Source organism: Triturus cristatus, chromosome 6, assembly GCF_964204655.1.
Source record: "Triturus cristatus chromosome 6, aTriCri1.1, whole genome shotgun sequence".
Classification (NCBI taxonomy): domain Eukaryota; kingdom Metazoa; phylum Chordata; class Amphibia; order Caudata; family Salamandridae; genus Triturus; species Triturus cristatus.
This window is the reverse complement of record NC_140589.1, coordinates 143,030,334-143,052,078: the sequence shown is the minus strand read 5'-3', so window position 1 is coordinate 143,052,078 and position 21,745 is coordinate 143,030,334. Positions and strand designations below refer to the sequence as shown.

Genomic DNA, 21,745 nt, shown 5'->3' with positions numbered 1-21,745 from the left:
CTCTTGGTGGAAATGTGTTTTGCTGTATGATGTGTGCCTTAGAAATAAACCCAATAATGCCAACAGTTATGAAGCGGCCACCATTCTCTGTCTTGACGCTTGAATCTTTGATGGTCTTTGCTACCGTCACAGATTCAGTATGGAGCCCCCTATTTCCACGGCTTTTTGTGTATACGATGAGGATTCTTGATCAAGTACCGAGTTCGAATATTCCAATTCTGTGGTTTTTACTAGAGCAAGGCGAAGTAGGGTGTAAAACAGTGCAACAAAGTGGAAAGACTCAAGAACATGTGCATGGGGGAAATAGGGAACGATTTAGGACCGACTCTGTCAGCAGTAGTGGGGTGTGGATATTGAAAGTCTGGTGGGCACGAGGGTCCACAGAAATGTCCAGATTTCTTATCAGTGACAGACAAGCTGTTGCTAGAAAAATGAGATATCTTTAGTTATTTTCTGAACTGCAGGAGTAAAGAGGAACGCTTGACTAAGAATTCCATGTGAAAAAATTGACTTCAAAAAAATATTTTGAAAAACCATACAGTCTCTTTTAGGAAGATGGCCTGCCAGACTGCAGTGGAGGCCTCCACCCCGCCAGTGAAGGTCCCCGCATCATGCTGAGAGTTCTCTGCCCAGGCTGTGGGATCTTTATAATGAAACTTCAGCCGCCGGTGCAGCAAATGGACTTTTGGCGGAGAAGAATACTTGAGAGGCCGCCATGTTTTCTTTTGGTCCGCTCAGCTTTTATAATTTTGTTTTTTTCCACAAACAAACCATCGGAGCGGGAAGGAGATTTTGAAAAGCAAAACATTAATTCTCACAACAGACTCTGCTTTGTTTCCCTACCTAAGTGCACTATTTGGGTGCACCATCCAAATCATGAATGACAGCAACAAGGTGTCAGAGGGGTCACTGTCTTTTATTGGCCACCAGCAGACTCAGAGTGGATTTCGCAGGCGTCAGTGGTTTACCCACCTGAAATGGGACAGGGAAACTGCGACTTTGGCAGGGCAAGAAAACCACCGATAACCAGCTGTTTCCCCATCATATGATCAAACTCCAAACGACCCCCGCAGGCTCCTGACTGTACTTAAATATCACTTTACATATATTTCAACCTGTATTTTATTCTCAAACCCACCTCAACTCGCTTCCTACGTGTTTTAGGGGAGTTTGCTAATCTGACCAACGCGTGTGCTTGAAAGGGGATGTAGGTTGATCACAACATTTGTATGGGGAGGAATCTATGTATGGTCAACACCTTGATAGACTTACTTTCTTATTCAGCCACCAGTGTTCTCAAAGCACTTTGGGGTATGAGTACTGATAAAGATTAGTGGGTAGCAGCAAAGTACTCTGAAAACCTAGTGGTTTAGAACTAAATTATGCACCCGGTAGGGACATAGTATGCTGAAAATGCCCAACATTCAATATGTCCCAAAACGATGGTAAAATCTTAAAAGAACAGAGTTCCTGGGAGTCAAGAGTGAAGAAGTCTAGTGACACTAAGTTTTTGTAAACAATATCAACCTAGGTTTTCAGGTGCTACCTATTTCAGATTTTGGGCTCACAGATTGTAAAGGGTTGGGCTCATTCTGTTTTCTTTTTAACATTTCATAATTTCAAATCTTGTTATGTCATGGCGGATGGTGTTGGATTAGCCTCCAGAAATTGATAGTTTTTCTGCCAGCTATGCTACTGAGGCAGTAGAAATTGTCTCTGAGGTGATGCTGCAGACCTAGAAGAAGAGGCACTTGTGGAAGGATAAATGAAAGCTAACTAAGCATTAGTGAACAATGTACCACAAACCATACATAAAGCACTTTCTATCATATGCGACTATACTTTTTTAGTTAAGTCTTTAAACAAGGAATCATAAGATATACAATGATGCTTTAATATCCATCATCAAATTGAGAGTCTTAGGAATCCAATCTGCGGCTGTTTCACAGGTAATTATTGTTTAAAACCAATCCTTGTGGCTGTTTCACAGGTAATTCTTGTTTGAATCCAATCCGTGTGGCTGTTTCACAGGTAATTCTCGTTTGAATCCAATCTGTGTGGCTGTATCACAGGTAAGTCTTGTTTGAATTCAATTTGTGTGGCTGTTTCACAGGTAATTCTTGTTTGAATCCAATCTGTGTGGCTGTTTCACAGGTAATTTTTGTTTGAATCCAATCTGTGTGGCTGTTTCACAGGTAATTTTAGTTTGAATCCAATCTGTGTGGCAGTTTCACAGGTAATTCTTGTTTGAATCCAATCTGCGGCTGTTTCACAAGTAATTCTTGTTTGAATCCAATCTGTGAGGCTCTTTCACAAGTAAATCTTGTTTGAATCCAATCTGTGCGGCTGTTTGACAGTTAATTTTAGTTTGAATCCAATCTGTGTGGCTGTTTCCCAGGTAATTCTTGTTTGAATCCAATCTGCGGCTGTTTCACAAGTAATTCTTGTTTGAATCCAATCTGTGAGGCTCTTTCACAAGTAATTCTTGTTTGAATCCAATCTGTGTGGCTGTTTCACAGGTAATTTTTGTTTGAATCCAATCTGTGTGGCTGTTTCACAGGTAATTTTTGTTTGAATCCAATCTGTGTGGTTGTTTCACAAGTAATTCTTGTTTGAATCCAATCTGTGAGGCTCTTTCACAAGTAATTCTTGTTTGAATCCAATCTGTGCGGCTGTTTCATAGGTAATTTTAGTTTGAATCCAATCTGTGTGGCTGTTTCACAGGTAATTCTGGTTTGAATCCAATCTGCGGCTGTTTCACAAGTAATTCTTGTTTGAATCCAATCTGTGAGGCTCTTTCACAAGTAATTCTTGTTTGAATCCAATGTGTGTGGCTGTTTCACAGGTAATTTTTGTTTGAATCCAATCTGTGTGGCTGTTTCACAGGTACTTTTTGTTTGAATCCAATCTGTGTGGCTGTTTCACAGGTAATTTTTGTTTGAATCCAATCTGTGTGGCTTTTTCACAGGTAATTTTAGTTTGAATTCAATCTGTGTGGCTGTTTCACAGGTAATTATTGTTTGAATCCAATCTGCGGCTGTTTCACAAGTAATTCTTGTTTGAATCCAATCTGTGAGGCTCTTTCACAAGTAATTCTTGTTTGAATCCAATCTGTGTGGCTGTTTCACAGGTAATTTTTGTTTGAATCCAATCTGTGTGGCTGTTTCACAGGTAATTTTTGTTTGAATCCAATCTGTGTGGCTGTTTCACAGGTAATTTTTGTTTGAATCCAATCTGTGAGGCTCTTTCACAAGTAATTCTTGTTTGACTCCAATCTGTGTGGCTGTTTCACAGGTAATTTTTGTTTGAATCCAATCTGTGTGGCTGTTTCACAGGTAATTTATGTTTGAATCCAATCTGTGTGGCTGGTTCACAGGTAATTTTTGTTTGAATCCAATCTGTGTGGCCGTTTCACAGGTAATTTTTGTTTGAATCCAATCTGTGTGGCTGTTTCACAGGTAATTTTAGTTTGAATCCAATCTGTGTGGCTGTTTCCCAGGTAATTCTTGTTTGAATCCAATCTGCGGCTGTTTCACAAGTAATTCTTGTTTGAATCCAATCTGTGAGGCTCTTTCACAAGTAATTCTTGTTTGAATCCAATCTGTGTGGCTGTTTCACAGGTAATTTTTGTTTGAATCCAATCTGTGTGGCTGTTTCACAGGTAATTTTTGTTTGAATCCAATCTGTGTGGTTGTTTCACAAGTAATTCTTGTTTGAATCCAATCTGTGAGGCTCTTTCACAAGTAATTCTTGTTTGAATCCAATCTGTGCGGCTGTTTCACAGGTGATTTTAGTTTGAATCCAATCTGTGTGGCTGTTTCACAGGTAATTCTTGTTTGAATCCAATCTGCGGCTGTTTCACAAGTAATTCTTGTTTGAATCCAATCTGTGAGGCTCTTTCACAAGTAATTCTTGTTTGAATCCAATGTGTGTGGCAGTTTCACAGGTAATTTTTGTTTGAATCCAATCTGTGTGGCTGTTTCACAGGTACTTTTTGTTTGAATCCAATCTGTGTGGCTGTTTCACAGGTAATTTTTGTTTGAATCCAATCTGTGTGGCGTTTTCACAGGTAATTTTAGTTTGAATCCAATCTGTGTGGCTGTTTCACAGGTAATTCTTGTTTGAATCCAATCTGCGGCTGTTTCACAAGTAATTCTTGTTTGAATCCAATCTGTGAGGCTCTTTCACAAGTAATTCTTGTTTGAATCCAATCTGTGTGGCTGTTTCACAGGTAATTTTTGTTTGAATCCAATCTGTGTGGCTGTTTCACAGGTAATTTTTGTTTGAATCCAATCTGTGTGGCTGTTTCACAGGTAATTTTTGTTTGAATCCAATCTGTGAGGCTCTTTCACAAGTAATTCTTGTTTGAATCCAATCTGTGTGGCTGTTTCACAGGTAATTTTTGTTTGAATCCAATCTGTGTGACTGTTTCACAGGTAATTTTTGTTTGAATCCAATCTGTGTGGCTGTTTCACAGGTAATTTTTGTTTGAATCCAATCTGTGTGGCTGTTTCACAGGTAATTTTTGTTTGAATCCAATCTGTGTGGCCGTTTCACAGGTAATTTTTGTTTGAATCCAATCTGTGTGGCTGTTTCACAGGTAATTTTTGTTTGAATCCAATCTGTGTGGCTGTTTCACAGGTAATTCTTGTTTGAATCCAATCTGTGTGGCTGTTTCACAGGTAATTCTTGTTTGAATCCATCGGTATTGTTGGTGCTGTAAATGTGCACAGTTGGGGAGGGGTGGAGTGCGGGGGGAAAAAGGACCTAGAGACACGTAGTATTGCCGCTGATAGGAAGGGCCTAGAAACATGGTTATTCGATTAACGTGCCTCATCAGCAGCACCGCCCCCAGCGCCTAGATACCCTCACAGTTGATAAGTACCGCTATGCAAATTCCTGTTTGTTTGATTGATTGACACCAGATTTCCACACAGCGTTTGTGCGCTATATTAGTTTTATCTGTAAAACTGTAAGTCTTTGCAAGTTAAGTCACCCCTTCAATGGAGATTGTGCTGTCTATAAATGACAGTGCGCGAACACACCATGCTTTAATGATATAAGTGCAACATTGTGAGTTCAGTGATGAAGCATTGATGGGAGCGACGCCACTATGAAAATTGTTCGAGCACCACTGGGTGTTCCCAATCCTGTTTCTCTTGGTTATTACCTTCTCTGACTCAACAAAATTCTAGTCCCCCTCCCATATGAATGTGTCACAAGCCCTCTGGACATTATTAAGGCAGGTATTGGCCTGATAATGTGGTAACCAGATATTTTACTCATTTGTATTTTTTAAGAAAGGGAGCGTTGTTTTGTGTGTTTTTAGTGTCTCACCAGAGTGGCCAAAAAAGGAAGCCTACTGTGGTAGGCCCTTTATAGTTTTCAGAGATCGATACAGTCTCTGACAATTCTATGTTTATTCGTAAATTGCTGGCCTTTGTGCTAAGGCTGGGTGTTAAGCAGTCTGGATTCCTCCTTGCACAATTGTTGGCGTGCGCAGGCCTCTTTTGCGTTTCCTTTTTAAACTGTTTCTTATCCTCCTGTCATTTATAAGACATGATACGTTGGCACGACATTAATGAGCACCATTTAGCCTTATCTCCTTGATATAATCTTATACTAGAGTTTAGTAAAGTTATCGTGACACATCGGCCCCTGGGGTTGCAGTAAAATTTCACGAAACCTGACAGGAGAGCTGCGCGTGATACCTAGTTTGTCTGTAAGATTTGCCATATTAGTGCCACACTGCCACACTCTAGTCTAGCCAGTCGAAAAATTACTCAATAAAGAGACAAGAAAATATTTGCGCCAAACGGAAATTTTGAAGCAAAAGTGAGTATTTCTCAACGCCGGCACTAGGGTCATAAAAACAGGCAGCACAGTCCACAGGCACGCACAGGCTCTGAGTGGCAGCATGTCCCGTGTTATTAGTGGTCGAGGTCGTGTTTCTTTTTAAAACGCAAGCGCGTCCCATAACGCACTGCAGTGGCGCAGAGAAAGAGTGCCGTGCCCTGTTAGCCACCGCGCTGCTTTTGCTCACACCCATTCCCAGCGTCTCGAGCTGGAATGCGGCTGCTTTTAAAACTGGGATGTAGCAGCAACATTCCTGAGCTGACCCCTTTGATCTAAGAGTTGAAAGGCATTTGCCTGCCCCCACTTACATGCCTGTGTTCCCTTTTGCAATAGAGTGGTGGGAAGCGTGGATAGGTAACCATACTGTACATTTGTACAGCTATCTCACAGGTCCGGGAGACACACGTTTCCAATCTTGAGCCATGTTTACAGCAATGACAGCCAGGTCTGGCTCTCACACGCTGTCACAGCGCCTACAACGAACTGTAAGGAAATTGATGTCGCTGTGCCGTGATATCTGCAGCAACACCGACAAGTGACTTTATCATACCATATTTCACCCATTTGCTACATTAGACTGTCATTTGGGGAAATTATGGCAAAGATAACATGGCGAGTGTCACCACAAACGTAGAAGAGTGACTAGAAACGAGCATTATGAGGGCGGGAAGTGTTCAGCTGCACCGTTACACAATTGTTTTACTGTACGATCAGTTTGCAAGGTTACTAGGTGAGTGCCCTTTTATTTCAGCTGCTTCAACATCTTACAGTTTTTCGTTGCATATTTATATATACACACAAATATCACAGAAATAAAAGTCAAAGCCTGTAGGCTCATAGCTGCCAAGGTTTCAGATTGCTGTGTGTGACATTTTCATAATTTGAGTGTAATTACGAGTGACATTTCAACAACTATGAGTGACAAATTCTCATGAGCAAAATCAAGCAATGAAGACGAGGGAAACCTATAAATATCAGAAATTACGACCATCTGAGCAACGAGAAACTCTAAGAAGATCTTACAACAGCTGCAAAGTGCCAGAAATGGAAGGGCACTAGGATGTGAGAGAGGCTCCAGCGTGGAGCCTGAGCCTGCCGCACTGAAGCTGAACTCAACTTTGCGCAGACAGTGACTGCAATGCAGAGCTCAGCTGTACCTTTGCTTACAGTAGCAGGGCTGAATGATGACATCCCCTTAAAGTAAATTAATAGATAAAAGATGTGCGACAACATGACACTGCAGCATTGCTATCCTTTAGAAGCTAAGGGGGGTGAGGGGGGAGTGGCTAACAGACAAACATGTTACAGGAAACAGTGGTCCCTGAAAGCAAAAAGGATATTAATACAATGAATATAGCCTCAATCGGTACTATATTTAAGCCAGTGTCCAGCCGGACAAAGGCACCTTTAATATACAATGTTTTGGAACAGTAGTACAGAAGATGTAAGTTCAATCTCAGTGGGATACAAGCCTGTATCCTAAAACTTACATATCGCATAGAAAACAAGGTGCGAAAAAGGCTCAGGCAATTTCAAGGATGTTTCTGTCAGTAGATACTTTAGATGGTGAAACATCAAATATACAGTAGGTCACCTTCACAATAATCTATATACAATAAATAGAGTGTGTAAGGCTGACAACTATGTCGACGGCGTTTCGATCCTTATCAGGAGGATATCGGATCATCATCAGGACTAATTAAATAAAATTGCCCGTACACAAATGCCTGAATTATATTACATAAGTGACAACATAGCAACAATTGAGGAAAAATGGGAGAAAAAAAGGAGACAAAAAGATGCAAGAATTAAATCACACGTTTGGAAGGCAAGACGGTGAGAGTAGATGAAGCATAGATATGTGTCGGATAGGTATCTCTCTGGACGAAATAATGAAAAGTGAGGGTCACTTGGATACCAAGGTAGTGAGGGTGTGGATCACAACTACTCTGGAATAGCGTGGCATAGAACATTGTAAGTTACACTAAACAACGTTAGTGAAGGAAGGAGCGAGTAGCAGGGATGCCATGATATAAGAGAGTATTCGTGAGTAACGTGATGTGGAACAATGCGAGTTACAAAAACCACGTTTATGGAGGAGGAGCAAGTAACATGAATGCCGTGATGGAAGAGAGGGACAGTGGTGTGCGCAACATATAGCTACATCAAAAAGCATATACAGAAACATCCTTGAAATTGCCTGAGCCTTTTTCGCACCTTGTTTTCTATGCGATATGTACGTTTTAGTATACAGGCTTGTATCCCACTGAGATTTAACTTACATCTTCTGTACTACTGTTCCAAAACATTGGATATTAAAGGTGCCTTTGTCCGGCTGGACACTGGCTTAAATATAGTACCGATTGAGGCTATATTCATTGTATTAATATCCTTTTTGCTTTCAGGGACCACTGTTTCCTGTAACATATAAGTTCCCAAGGTCCCTGACCAATCCCTTTGGGTGCCCTTGTTTTTTTCACATAACAGACAAACATGGCATACACAAATTAGGGAGGCTCTTCTTCTGCGCCCTTAATGTTTAGCCACATCTGCCCTGTAGAGACACACAAGGAACTGCAAAGACGCAGCATATAACTGCGAAAGATGAAGAAAACACAAACTGGCAAGTTTTGAACCATAGTGCACCTGAGGGATGAAGATTTGGAGGCTCGGAAACACAGGCCCGCTTGATTGGAGCTGGACACGAGCTGATGAGCCTGGAGCTGTGCGGAGGCTGTGAGGGGAACATGAAGAATGGGACCTGAGGGGGGACTGGCGGCCCTTCAAGAAGAGACCACGTGGCCTGCTTCGATCTGGACCTGCTCCCAGCACCACGGAAGGTAACATATGGTAGGTAAGCTGCGGCCAAGCGGAGGACACGCAAATTAGAGCTGTGCTCTCTGCAGGAGTCAAGTACTGGGGGGAAGCGGGCTGGCACAGGTAACTTTCAGTTGGGTGACCCTGTGGGACGTGGCCTGAACTGCATGGTGCAATGGTCCAGCGGTGTGATGCAGTGAGAGGAGCTGGAGAGTGACCTCATATGCATATTGGAATAATTAGGACACACCGCGCTGGGTCCTTCACGGGTCTAACAAATCAAAACCTGCTTTGGACATGAACAGTGGAACAGAGGGCTTGGGTTGGCAATGACAGTGACTGGCGGCCTACACCTTGGGTTAGGCTGGGAAATCGTGACCGGCTCATCAGCCTAAATGGTGCCGCTTTACATTATCTAATCATGGGCCTCCACCTATACCCCATTACAACAGTTGTGCACTAGCACACATATACTACACCTCTAAAACTGTGACAACACTGGACCAGGTCAGGTTGACATGAGAGGAGAGGATCGGAGGCAGCCGATCTCTTCTGTTAAAGTGTTATGGCACAGAACGTTTATTATGCGATTGTGCAGACTGCAGACAGACTAGTGACGGCAGTGCAATTATGCAGAGTCCCGGCCTGATAGATGGTACAATGCTGCCGCAATGTCACCCGGGCAGCACGGCTGTGGTCCAAAAGAAGACTCAACATGAGTCTGACTCGAACAGCAGTGGCATTCAATTTAGCCCCAGGTTGCACTGGACTGCAGTAGGGCGAGACGGCGGCTGCCTTGGTCCAAATCATTAGACCGCACTGGGTCCCGGCCGGCCCTCAGAGCACAACGCGTTGCGAGCTCCCAGAGGCCCTCTCTTGGCAGAGCTCAGCTGGCTGCCAAATTTAAACTGTGCCGTGGCAGGGCCTGCCTATAGGTGTGTGTCCATCTGTCCTCGTCAGTACCTATTGGGCGAACAATGAGCATGACACTTGCACCGCCCGCCATCACCCATGCCTCTTGCACGGCGGGCGGTCATGTGAGTCACTCAGTGAGTATGTCGCCACTGTGAGTGAAATTATTCACTATGGGTCACTCTCGGTTCCCCGCCGCCGGTCTGTGCGGTTGGCAACGAGAACGCAGCACGCCGGGGGTTATTGCGGCGCTGCGCACCGCAGAAGACAGTCAGCACTGTCTGTACACCCAGCGACTAGGACTCGTGGACTGACTCATAAGGCTGGACGTACCACAAATACAGACCCTTGCATGCCTCCGTTCGACTTTGAGGCCTGCGCACGCACTGCTGCACACATGTACGCCTACGAAGGGGAGGTGATGGGGCTCCTCGGCTGGAGGACACCTGAGCTGAGAGAGCTCATTGGAGTCTAGGTGGTGGTGCGTGCAGCGTGCGTGTGCTGCAGGCAGCAGTTGCAAGCAGGTGAGCTTCTTACATTTGAAACGGCACGGGTGGCCTGTTGCGACGGCCTTTATAATTTATTTGGGGACTGGAGATACTGACTGACACTACTGTAAAGTGTCAGACAGTGAGTGTCCCCAGATAAATTATAAAGGCCGCCGCAACGGGCCACCAGTGGCCGCCGCCGCCCCCAAAATAGTGCCGCCTGGGGTGGTCCGCCCCCCGCATCCCCTAGCTACCCCACTGGGCCTCAGTAAACACCGTCGTTTCCAGGTCGGCTAGAGAGCTGGAGCTCATTACGATGAAATCTAGCGCACCTAGGGATCTTCGAGGACTCAACCACATATCGCTGCAGAGAGGTAGATACTGAAGACAAGCCCTTCGGTGTTTCAGTTGGGTGTCTCACAGTGAGCTTCAAGTTTATCACCACTAGAGTGACAGAGTCAATTCCGACCCTGGAAGTAAATCCTATACATGGACCTGCAAATACCAAACACCGAAAGAGAACACCCCAAACGCAAGCTTTCTTTGCACAGATAGAAGCAACCTCTTGTTTGCTACCCACAGAAGGAGATCATCCTAAAATCAAGCTTTCTTTACGCAGATGGAAGCGACCTCTTGCTCGCTGCTCCTTCCTGTGGTGGAACATGTATGCTCCACGCAGCACAGGGAGTCTGTGCTGTTTCTCCAAACTGTCTGTTCAATACAGCCCGGTAAGAGAAACCTAAGTGCGCATGTGTGTTTGGCCAGCCTGAGACACATGCTCACTTATAAATGCACAAACCAGTCCTCTCCCCTCCCATGACCCCGGCCCCGTCCCTCCCTGCACACGCTGGCTCAGAGCTGGCAAATGAAAAATAAATATAGTCTATGGTTTTATTTTTCACCTGTGGGCTCTGACCCTGTGGAGAAGCCGCCCCTGTGCAGCGTATTTCTTTGAGTTTTGGTCCTAAATCCCGAATGAGTTTGCGTTTGTCATGAAGTGTCTTAGAAATACTTTATTTAGACCAGAGGCCATAACATTTTCACAATAAGAAGAATAAAACAAATACATTGCCATAAACAACCCCCTAAATACATCAGTCTTAAAGTTTTTCATGTGCAACACCATGAGATAGCATATATACATGGTCGGTTCTATGGGTGCATGATATTATGGAAGAACAGAAAGAAAGTTTTAATTCAGACTATAGGTAAAACGTATGTGGTCCGACATGCCTAGAAATGAAACTAATGCTAAAAACTCCATCGATTTGATTGTGCGTGTATATGATGGGACCGTCCCAGCAAGCCCAGGGTAACACACAGCCGGTGTGCCACAAATGTAAAAATATAAACACCTGTTCAGATTTTCAGTAAAAGATAATTACATATTGGGTCAAGATGACATTTTAAAATCACACATTCATGGACCAGCAGTAACAAGCCATTTCAAAATGCATCAGACCACCTTTGGATTCTTTCATTAGCTGATGAAAGTGCCGCCTTACAGCAAATATCTCCAAGATCCATGCGTACCGTATATGCAGAACTTAACAACAAGATTTTTTGCCAAGACGTTCTAGTCCTACTGAATTCACCAGGCCCATAGGTGAAATACGGAAGTAGCAAAAACAAGCTGTTCCCAGGTATCACACCTCAGCAGCCTAGCAGCCTCCAGCGGTTAATTTGTAAAATAATGAGTGCCATGGCTCTGACTGCAGCTTGCACCACACATCGCCCTCGTCATCGCTGCCAAAACAACTACTAACCATCTCTCTCGCCTGCAAGTGAGACAGTTCAGATTATTCCAAGGCTTCCAAAGCTAAAGGAATGGCTGGAGAGGCAGGTATTAGCACTATTTTAATGTACATTGTATTTCTAAAGAACTGTTGTTCAGCTCATCTCTAAATTAGATGAGCAGCGCCCACATTTGGTAGACTGTCAACACCATACTTAGAACAGTTAGGTGCCGGTGCTGAGCACCGGAAAGCACCGGCGCAAATTAAGCACTGGCAGCCTCCCAGTAATGTACTAATATTCCAAGGAGCAAGCAGATAGGGGCAATCCACCTTTACCTTGGTAACAAATAACCTGGGTAAAAAAACAGAAAATGAGTCTCAGTCTCTAGGGTCTTCATACAAAAGGGACAGTTAGCTGTAGTATTTGCCGACCTATCCCATTTGGATGTATACGTTTTAAGAGGAAGACTGCCAGATCTGAACCTGATGTACAGGTCTCCAGTGTAACTCTGACACATCCTATCAAGAAAGGGCTTGAAACTGGTGGTACAGTTATGTTGTGAGAATTTCGCAGCTAGACTATCTTCCCTTCGTTGATTCCATAGTTTAACTAGCGTACACTCCCAGAAGCTCTCATCACTCTAGCGGCTATGTCTTTGCGTACTGCTGATGGAGTGTGCCAACGCTCTTCCATTTTGATAAAGTGGCAGAGAATATTAATGTTGTTTAGCCAAGGGGTGCAGGCTCTGCTATCCAGGCGAATGAGTTCGATCAAGAGCATCGCGAAATGAGGCTCGTTCTGGAACTGACCAAAGTCTTATCCAGTAAATCAGTAGCCTTAGTGCTATTGCTGTGCCAACCCTATATCAAATGGGAAGTAAAGGGGTGCATACAGGCAAGTCAAAAATGGATCTAATAAATTTGTTCTCTGTGAGCACTAAAGAAGAGGTGTTAGCAATTCCCAAGAGATCGGCATCGTAGCAAGCTCATGCCATGGCCGTGGCCCTGTAGACCTCAAGTACTGGAGAAATGGCTTCACTATATGTAGCTTTAAATGTTCTCAAGATTGCAGCTGCTTTATGTTAGAGGATGGTTTTACTTATTGCAATCTGAGGACCCCATGAAGCATTCCCCGAGAATCTCACACCAAGGTAATCGAACCTCAACTTGTTCCATCGGAACAGGATGTGGCCTAACGGCTTGAGCGGTCGGCTTCGAAGCTGGGGAACCGGGTTCGATTCTCGGCGGCGACGTTCAATATCCTGTGATTCTTGGCAAATCACTTCATCTCCCCGTGCCTAACAAAAAACGTATGTGTCCGTCTGTACGTAACTGATGCTTATGTAAAGCGCTCTAATACCTTTGGGTCAAGTTCACGCTATATAAAACTCCCCCCAAAAAATCTCTTAGAAGCGACTTCCATTCGCCATGATCTTCCAGAATACATTAAGTTAAGTCGACCCACTGCATTTCCTCCCAAGTTTTCCTATTTGAAGACGAGATCGCCTTGTAAATCGCCTATTGCCCCCTTTATGGCCCTGCGATCCCCTTTTTCAAGCACTCAGAGAATTTCTTAGTTACAATGCTGGGTAAACCAACCAGGTCTTGAGCTATAGCTATGGGCACTCTGTCTTTCTTTAGTAAGGTATTGCGACAATTGTGATCATAGCGCACCATGTAGGTCAACACCAGGTAAAATTGTAACTCTTGGGTCAAAAGTACTCATTATATTTACGATGAACTGGTATATTGAGCTCAAGGCTCTCTCATTGCAGAATATATTAGCCCACGTAACATTACATCAATTATTAGTTAAAATAATAGAGTTCACTGACTTAGGTTGGTTTAATCGCAGATTTCTAAAAAGGATCAAATGGAGCTGTGCACACAGGGCTTCATGGCCGCTGTCCGCTCTTGGGATTACTTCAATATTGACCACCAGTGACAAAATCCTGGTGTCGATAAATATATAATCGATACGGCTTAAATACAAGCCTCTTTTAAAAGTCAGTTTGCAAGAGGTGTCGGAAGCAGTGCGGCCATTTAATGCCCTCTGCCCGTGAGTCACCACGATAGCTGTAATTTGTTCCCCAATCCTAGATTGTTTTTGACAAGAAATAGCAAATACAGAATGGACGCCACTAGTCTCATCTTCTTCGCCATACTCTTATCTAGGATCTTTTCATTCTGTCTATTCGCTCAAGATTGCGCCTTATTTTATATCATATATACGACTGGTGGCTTTTTACGCAGTACTTCATCCACCATGGTCCAGAAAGGAAAGGTGAATAAGTTTTATCATTGGCAGTTGATTCAAAAATTCCAATATAGAGCCTTCAACAAAGAGAGGCTCAAACTCCTTACTCGTGTTACAATTTTGACAATACCATTTCGACGAAACTTACCTTACATATTACACTGTATCGTTTGTTTGTAAAGAACGGTTTTGAAGAAATTCTTTTGCCATCTCAACCAAGTGTTTCCTTTAGTAATTTCTTTATGAATACAAACATGATTTATATATAGCGTTTGAATACTGGCCACTGTATATTTTGGGTAAATGTACGATTGAAAAAACTATATATATATATATATATATATATATATATATATATATATATATATATATATATATATATAAATATATATATATATATATCTCTTCTCTTCTCTTCTCTCTCTCTCTCGTGAAAGGGGGCACTGTGGAGAATTGTGCTAGCAATCCCAATCCTAACACTCTGGACTATGGAGCCCAAAATGCAATCCTACATTCCTATGCACTATAGGACTCTGTCTTGAAAATTGTGCTTCTGATTTTGACACACTGTTTCTGAGACAGATTCGTACCATTTTTTCTTTATGAACAAATTATTAATTGAACCAGTGGAGCATGAGGATTTTGTAGATGCTTTTATTAACCTGGAGGCAATAGTTAAAAAACCTTTGTTGATACCTGTTGTCACTGGCCCTAAACCCGAACCGAGTTGGTTTAACAGCAGAGAGGAGTTGGCCTAACGGCTGGGGCGGTCGACCTCGAATCTGGGCAACCGGGTTCGAGTCTCGGCAATGACGCTAAACATCCTGTGATTCTGGGCAAATCACTTAATCTCCCCATGCCTAACAAAAATGAAGAATGTATCCTCATGTAACGCAACTGGTGCCATGCAAAGCGTTCTGATACCCAATTCGGGTCAAATTCACACTATATAAAACTCCGTAAAAAAAAAAATTGTAGATATGCAAATAAGCACCTAAGGATTGCTCTCAACAAAAGTCCGAAGGACACTGCCGCCATTTCCTTATTGCAGGGCGGATATAAATCAGTACTCAAAGTAAGGAAGCAGGAAGTTAAAAGCGGTACCTGGGACAGACATATCACAGCATGTGCACAAAAGAGAACAGTGGCTTTTGGCAGATTATCAACTCAGGTGATCCTCTTATCAGACAGATGGATGATGTAGGTATAATTAGTTCTGCTGATAGGTGTGTATCGCATTTCAAATCCATCTACAGGCTCACTCCCGCTGAGGCCATTCCTAATGAAGCTCGTTTTAATAATAATTTGCTAACCATCTCATTCACTTTAGAAGAAGTCCTGTAGCCATAGTTTTAAGTCCTAGCAGTAAGGCTCCGGGCCCGGATGGTGTCCCAATGGATCGTTAATAAGCGAGACCCGAGTTTTAAACTCCAATCATCACCAATGCCCTCAATTGTGCTGCTCGCTCTAAAGTATCCAGCACTTGGCACTCCACTATTATTGTTCCTGTTTTCAAGAAAGGCAGCAGGCAAGTTTCAGGGTGCTATTGACCCCTTTCCATGCTGGACTCATTGTAAAAATAGTGGGTCATATTGCCTTGATGAGAATCGTGAGCTGGTCCTATTGTGAGGTTAATAGGCCCATTCACAAGCGCTCCCATTTTCTACATGTTCACGTTTGAAGTTGACATCTTTTTAAATGACGTTTAGCACGTTTTGCTAGTATGCTTGCATGCAATAGCATACTTAGTGGTATGCTTACAGATACATTTCTTCGTAGGCACATTATCACACAATTGTATTTTTTGTCCAAGGACCAAGTGCACTGCACATACTCCCCTTGCATATTATTGTCTGTACGGAGATAACTCTGAATTACTAGACTCAACTATAACGGCAGGATCTGAACTCAGGCACAGTGCAATTGAGCCCAGTTTTGATTCTATAAACTGCCCGAACCTTTGTTTGGCAGAGGAGCATTTCCATGGATTGTCGTGATCGCCTGAGCCTGAATTCTAGCCCAGCTGAATCTCATCACTATCCTGAGAGGGACAGAGGCCTGATCTATAGCAGACTGGCTTCGGGGTGAAACAGGTAAATGGGAAGTTAGACCACTCGTACGTATCTGGAAGAACAGCATTCACCCAGTGCTCTATAGGATCGGTAGTACTAGGTAGGAGTACAGTTATATATTTTCATGAAATCAGTGGAATAATTATAATGGTTTAATTATTCATCTTTTTCACCATTCTTGCAATGCTGGTTACAATGCGTTGTAATCATTGCAGCGCACGTCTTTTACAGAAAAATCCAATTGCTTCAATAATTTTTTTTAATGCCAATTTGTGTATTTCTTGTGTCTCCCTTTGGCATACCTGAGATAACAATGAAAGGGTAGATCTCTTTCAATGATTTCCTAGGGGGAATTAGTGTTGTCAGGTTCTGAGGTTGAAGACACCATCCGGTGCTCTGTGAGGTTTAGGGGTCAAGATGGGGCACTTTGAGCTAGCCAGGAAAACATATTCCGATAGTTTGAGTGGACTCAGTTCCTATAGTTTTGACGCTTACGTTGCCCAAAAGCACAGTCTTACTGAACTAGTAGGAGCTGTATGACATGATGCCCAAGTTATAGGTCAGGTACTTATTTACTGGGTCTCCCGAGTAGTTTTCTTAAGTGTGCCCAATGCCCCTACTCACCATCTTAATGGAGACGTCTAAGGTGTTAGGGAAAAAAATCCTCCTCAGCTAAAATAGGAAACCCCTATAGTTTCCCTTCTTTGAATTCCATTCGCTGAAATGGCTAATCTGGCACCAAAGGTTATTCACTTAATTGCAGACATGCAATAACATAGATGTTACAACAACCAGAGCCTCCTCTTACTGGAGGAGATGTTACCTTTGTAGTAGAGGCCCACAAAGTCTAGAGGCCCACAAAGTCTATAAACGGAGGTATTCTATTCATGGGTAACATTTCTGGCAGCAGATGCCAACAGTGGACATTTTCACACATACAATGAAGCAGCAGTACCAAACAAATACAGAGCTTATAGAGATTTAAAAAATGCACTTACATTTCAGGAACACACAAAGTGGTTCCGAGGCGTTCTACCACACGCACTAGAAAATGTATGATTGGGACCCCTCAGCAAGTAAGGAGAAACATGGCCAGTCTTAGTCAGCTACACACCATATCCACGAATAGGAGCTCACAGCAGCAGAACTTCGTACACTTTACACAGGAATAGTTAGACAATACAGACAGTTAACAGAGTTTGTTATGCAAACAATCAAAGCAACCCTAGCAAGGGCTGTTCAAGCTGCACAACCGCATTTGGCAACACCAGCAATTAGTCCAGTCACTATTAACACAATTCTGGGTAAGGGTTCTACCAGACGGGAGGAGATTCCGTTCTTGATTACCCAAAAAAAAAAATCAGCTGGAAGCAGTGTTTCCCCAGATGTGACCCCAAGATAAACATAGAATTCTCACAACGTGCCTATTTTTACGGAAGTCTCCCCGCTACAAGAATGTGCCACATGGTGCACACTATTTGCTGCAATCTATACATTTATGCATGGTGATCCATAGCTGTTTTGCTTGATGTGCTCAACCAGATTCAAAATGAATACGGTGCAGCCCATGCCCTGTACTTTGGGATGGAATTGATAAGCAACTATGCCATAATAATGTTAAGTAATATTAAAGGAGCAGCAGCATTGGCAGTACGCCAACACTTCGTGCAGGTCACTTTGGCAGACCAAGAGCGTGGGCGACCTAAAATTATTGCTGAAAACTACACATCTGAGATAACTTGAGAGGCAGACTTAATAAGCCTCAATTAGACGGCAATTCTGAAAAGGGTACCCCGAGACAGGCACCAGAGTCTTCTGAAAAGTGCAGGGATCGTAAGAAAAATAAAGAAAAAGTTAAATCAGACGGTGGATCTCCTCCACAGGAATCCTCTGACAAGCGCTACAACTTGCGTCAACATGAAACTATAAAACAGTATTGAGGACTCTTCTTCTGAACAAGGAGTGGGCTCTGACTCTGCTAGACAGTGCCAGAAAAGTAACGATTTGTTTGCCCAAATCTTCAAGAGTTTCTGGTGACAAGAGCAACTAACGAGTTTGTTCAGTTTAAACTCCGGATTGGAGAGTTAGTTCTCCCGGCAGAGTGTATAATTCACAGACAACCTCTGATACCGATAAGGTACAGACACATTATGACTGCGAAAGACTAACATGCGGGCTTACCACTAAATCACACGTTTTGGCCATTCCTGACAAATGCACCCTGGTCAATTTCCATCCTGAGCCTAAATTAGATTTTTCTGATCAAGGAGCAAGATATATCTGTTAAAATGCCCACAAAACATGGAAATCTAAGGTTAAACAATATGCTTTTTGAGAGGTGTCTCCAGGTGACTCAGGTTTTTGATAGGATAAGCCGATTTATAGGAGGCAATTTTCAAAGAAATTTGGAAATCTACACACGGACGTTTACACCAACACTTTAGTATAGATGTTTGAATTCCTGACATTTACAGATTCATGCAAAGCAATTTCTGCACCCATCCGGTGTGCAGTAGCCCACACGAAAATGGCTTCACATAAATGCAATTGCACCTTTATCTAGAAGTTTCTTTTAACCCTCCAGAGGACTGTAATGGCGTTGTGAGTGGCTCAGAGCCCGATATAGGAAGACCCAGAGTTTCTGCAAGTTTGTTCCAATAACAGGCAGGAATTGATGGAGGAGTTAATGTATGACCAATGTGTCTCTTTTTTCCTGAGGCTGTGATTTCACTTGCTTCTAATCCATTCTGTGGGCCACATGTAAAGGTTTGGACCCTAATGTGGCATCTGTTGAAAACTAGTAGCTATCCCAACTACCCGCGTGTTGTATCCCTTGCTTCATTCAGAGATTAAGGGGTGGTGGATTTCCTTTCAAGAAAACACTTGTAGTATTGCTCAGGTGCTGGAAAGGCTGTTGGAGGTGTAGCGTCTTCCCACCCTAGGTACCCGCAATGACTACGCCACATACGCAGCTTAGTATTACACGTCTATATTATGCTGCATGCAACTGTGAACTCAACATTTCAAACCAGTGTTAATGGCATTGAGCTCTCACACCTACGTCATTGCTCTACGGGGTGCGTTAGGAGCCAAAAGGGTTTCCTCATAAAATATCACAAGACACTACATACATCTCGCCTCTGTTAAATAAAAAATTAAAAATCTTTCTACAAATCAACAGATATATATATATATATATATATATATACACACACACACAATTACATTTCGTCAATCAACCTTATTGGCACCCTAATTAATCAACCTGATCTGGTTACTGGGAGATGTCATCTACACTATCAAAGATCTTTGAAGACTGTGAAGAAGCAAACGCAATCACTGAGCTTTTCAGATGCAGTCTTTCTTTCACCATCATGATCAGAAGGCCGATGAATCAATTGCCAAAAGTGAGAAAAGTCAATGGAAACAGACTTCCTTGGACGATGGGCAATCACCATATATCCCATTGTGGACACTACGTGGGGAGGTGCAGCATTATATGGAGCATCAGATATTCTCCTTTGCAGTTGTTGGGCGATCACTAGATCTCCTGTCTTAAACTCAACATCCTTTGCATGTCTCCTCTTGTCGGCATAGGCTTTCATCTTTTAATTATTAACCGAGTCCTTAATCCAAATTGTATTCTCAATTCCTTCTCTTTTGTTGGTCCGTTGAGATAAATTGGTTTTTCATTGCTCTCCCAAACATCAAAGTCGCAGGACTTTCGTCTGCGAGTGAGGTGTTGAACGACAGGCTCGTAATGTGGAATTCAAAACAGTTTTTAAACTGAGCTTCTCAATAGTTGCATGCTGTACTGTTTTCATTAGTATACTCATAATACGGTCAACGAGTCCGTTGGCCTGCAGCCACAAAGGTGTACTCTTTTGATGCTTCGTGTTCAGATGCTCGAGGAAGTCCTTAAATTCTTGACTGTTGGACAGCGGGCCATTATCAGATTTAAAAAGTACTGGACTCCCCATGTTGCAAAAATGCAGTCTAGTCTCACAATCACTCGCTTATGAGCTGTGCCTGAGCAATCCTCTATTAAAGGAAAACGGGAGTACTTATCCATAATTATCATCAGATGATGTTCATTATCGAGTGGACCAAAGAAATCAATGGCTATTCCCTCTCGTACATGCTTACGGAGTTCTGACATGAAAAGCGTATGTTGTAGAAAGGCAGCTACATAGATGTTAGGCCTCGAGTTCCTTTTCAACCCTCTCATCTAAATATGGAAACCAAACTCGATCTTGGAGAGGTCTCTTGGTGGCAACAATACCACAATGTTCTTCATGAGCCACTTCAATTATTTTCTCTCTCAAGCTATCTGGAATGCGGATTCTCGAGCCTTGCAGTTTAGCTCTTTCCTGAGTTATAAACAGTTCATCTTTAACGTTTTTGTACTTTGGTATTCCCTATCACAAGTGAGAAGTCGAGCGTGTCGGTTCCACGACTGATGTGTATTTACATCTTTCAACTTCAGCATTTTAATATCATGGCTCGTGGCAGTGATGATCTGCACTAACGATATGTCAGCTGGCATATTTGACTTCACAATTAAATTAATGTAGGCTTCAAACATCTTGGATGGAGTACCTTGACCTTGTATAGGCACCCTGGAAAAGTAGTCAGCATGGTTTTCATCCTTCCCTGGAGGATGCACAATGGTATAATAATACTCTCTGAATCGTTGTCCCCACCATTCAATGCGAGTAGGCATCTTGGCTTTTAGATTGCCAAAGATAGTCAATACAGCTTGATGATCAGTTATTAATGTAAATGGCTTTCCATACAGGAATGCATGGAAATGTTCACAAGCATAGACCACGGCCAAACTTTCTTTCTCAATTTGTGAGTTAACACATTCTATCTGGGACAAACTTCTACTGGCATATGCCACAATATGACTTCAAGCACGGGTGTATCCACTGTGCTGTGCCAGAATTGCACCTAACCCGACTGGGCTAGCGTCAAGAACAACCTCTGTATGGAGCTTTGGATCAAAATATACCCTTTCAGTAGCAGTTTCAATGGCTTGTTTGATTTTCTTGAAACTTCTCTCACATTCTTGTGACCACTTTAATGAAAAAAACATTCTTTGTTAACTCTCGTAAGTGAGCATTTATGGTTGCAAAGTCTTGTATGTATCTTAAACAGTACCTGGCCATGCCAAGAAAAGAATGTATCATTAGAAACATCTTGTGGGGATCAGCATTTGACAGGGCTTGTACTTTGGCAGGATCCGGTGTCATACCCCCATCTGAAAAGATATGGCCGAAGAAGTTAAACTTTGTCTTATGACACTGAAACTTGTCTGCCTTCCAAACAAGACCTGCATCAGTCAGTAAACAACATACTTGGGTGAGAGCATTATTATGCCCCTTCTGAATAGCGCTGACAATCAATATCTCCTCGCTATAACTGAATGCATTCACATCCGACTGTATGACACGTAAGATTACGTCTTGCAAAATCTCTGCAGAGGATGACACACCAAAACGGAGTCTCTGAGATCGAAACAGATCCACATGTGTAGAAAAGGTTGCAATATACCTGCAATCTTCTTCGAATTCCAACTAATGGTATCCTTTATTTAAATCAAGG

General features: G+C 42.8%; 1 protein-coding gene across 4 annotated transcripts in view; it reads right to left on the bottom strand.

Annotated features, from left to right (window-relative positions):
• Positions 1-21,745, bottom strand: part of BABAM2 (BRISC and BRCA1 A complex member 2) — a 922,754-nt gene that overhangs the window by 353,328 nt on the left and 547,681 nt on the right. The gene's annotated exons all lie outside the window — the stretch shown is intronic.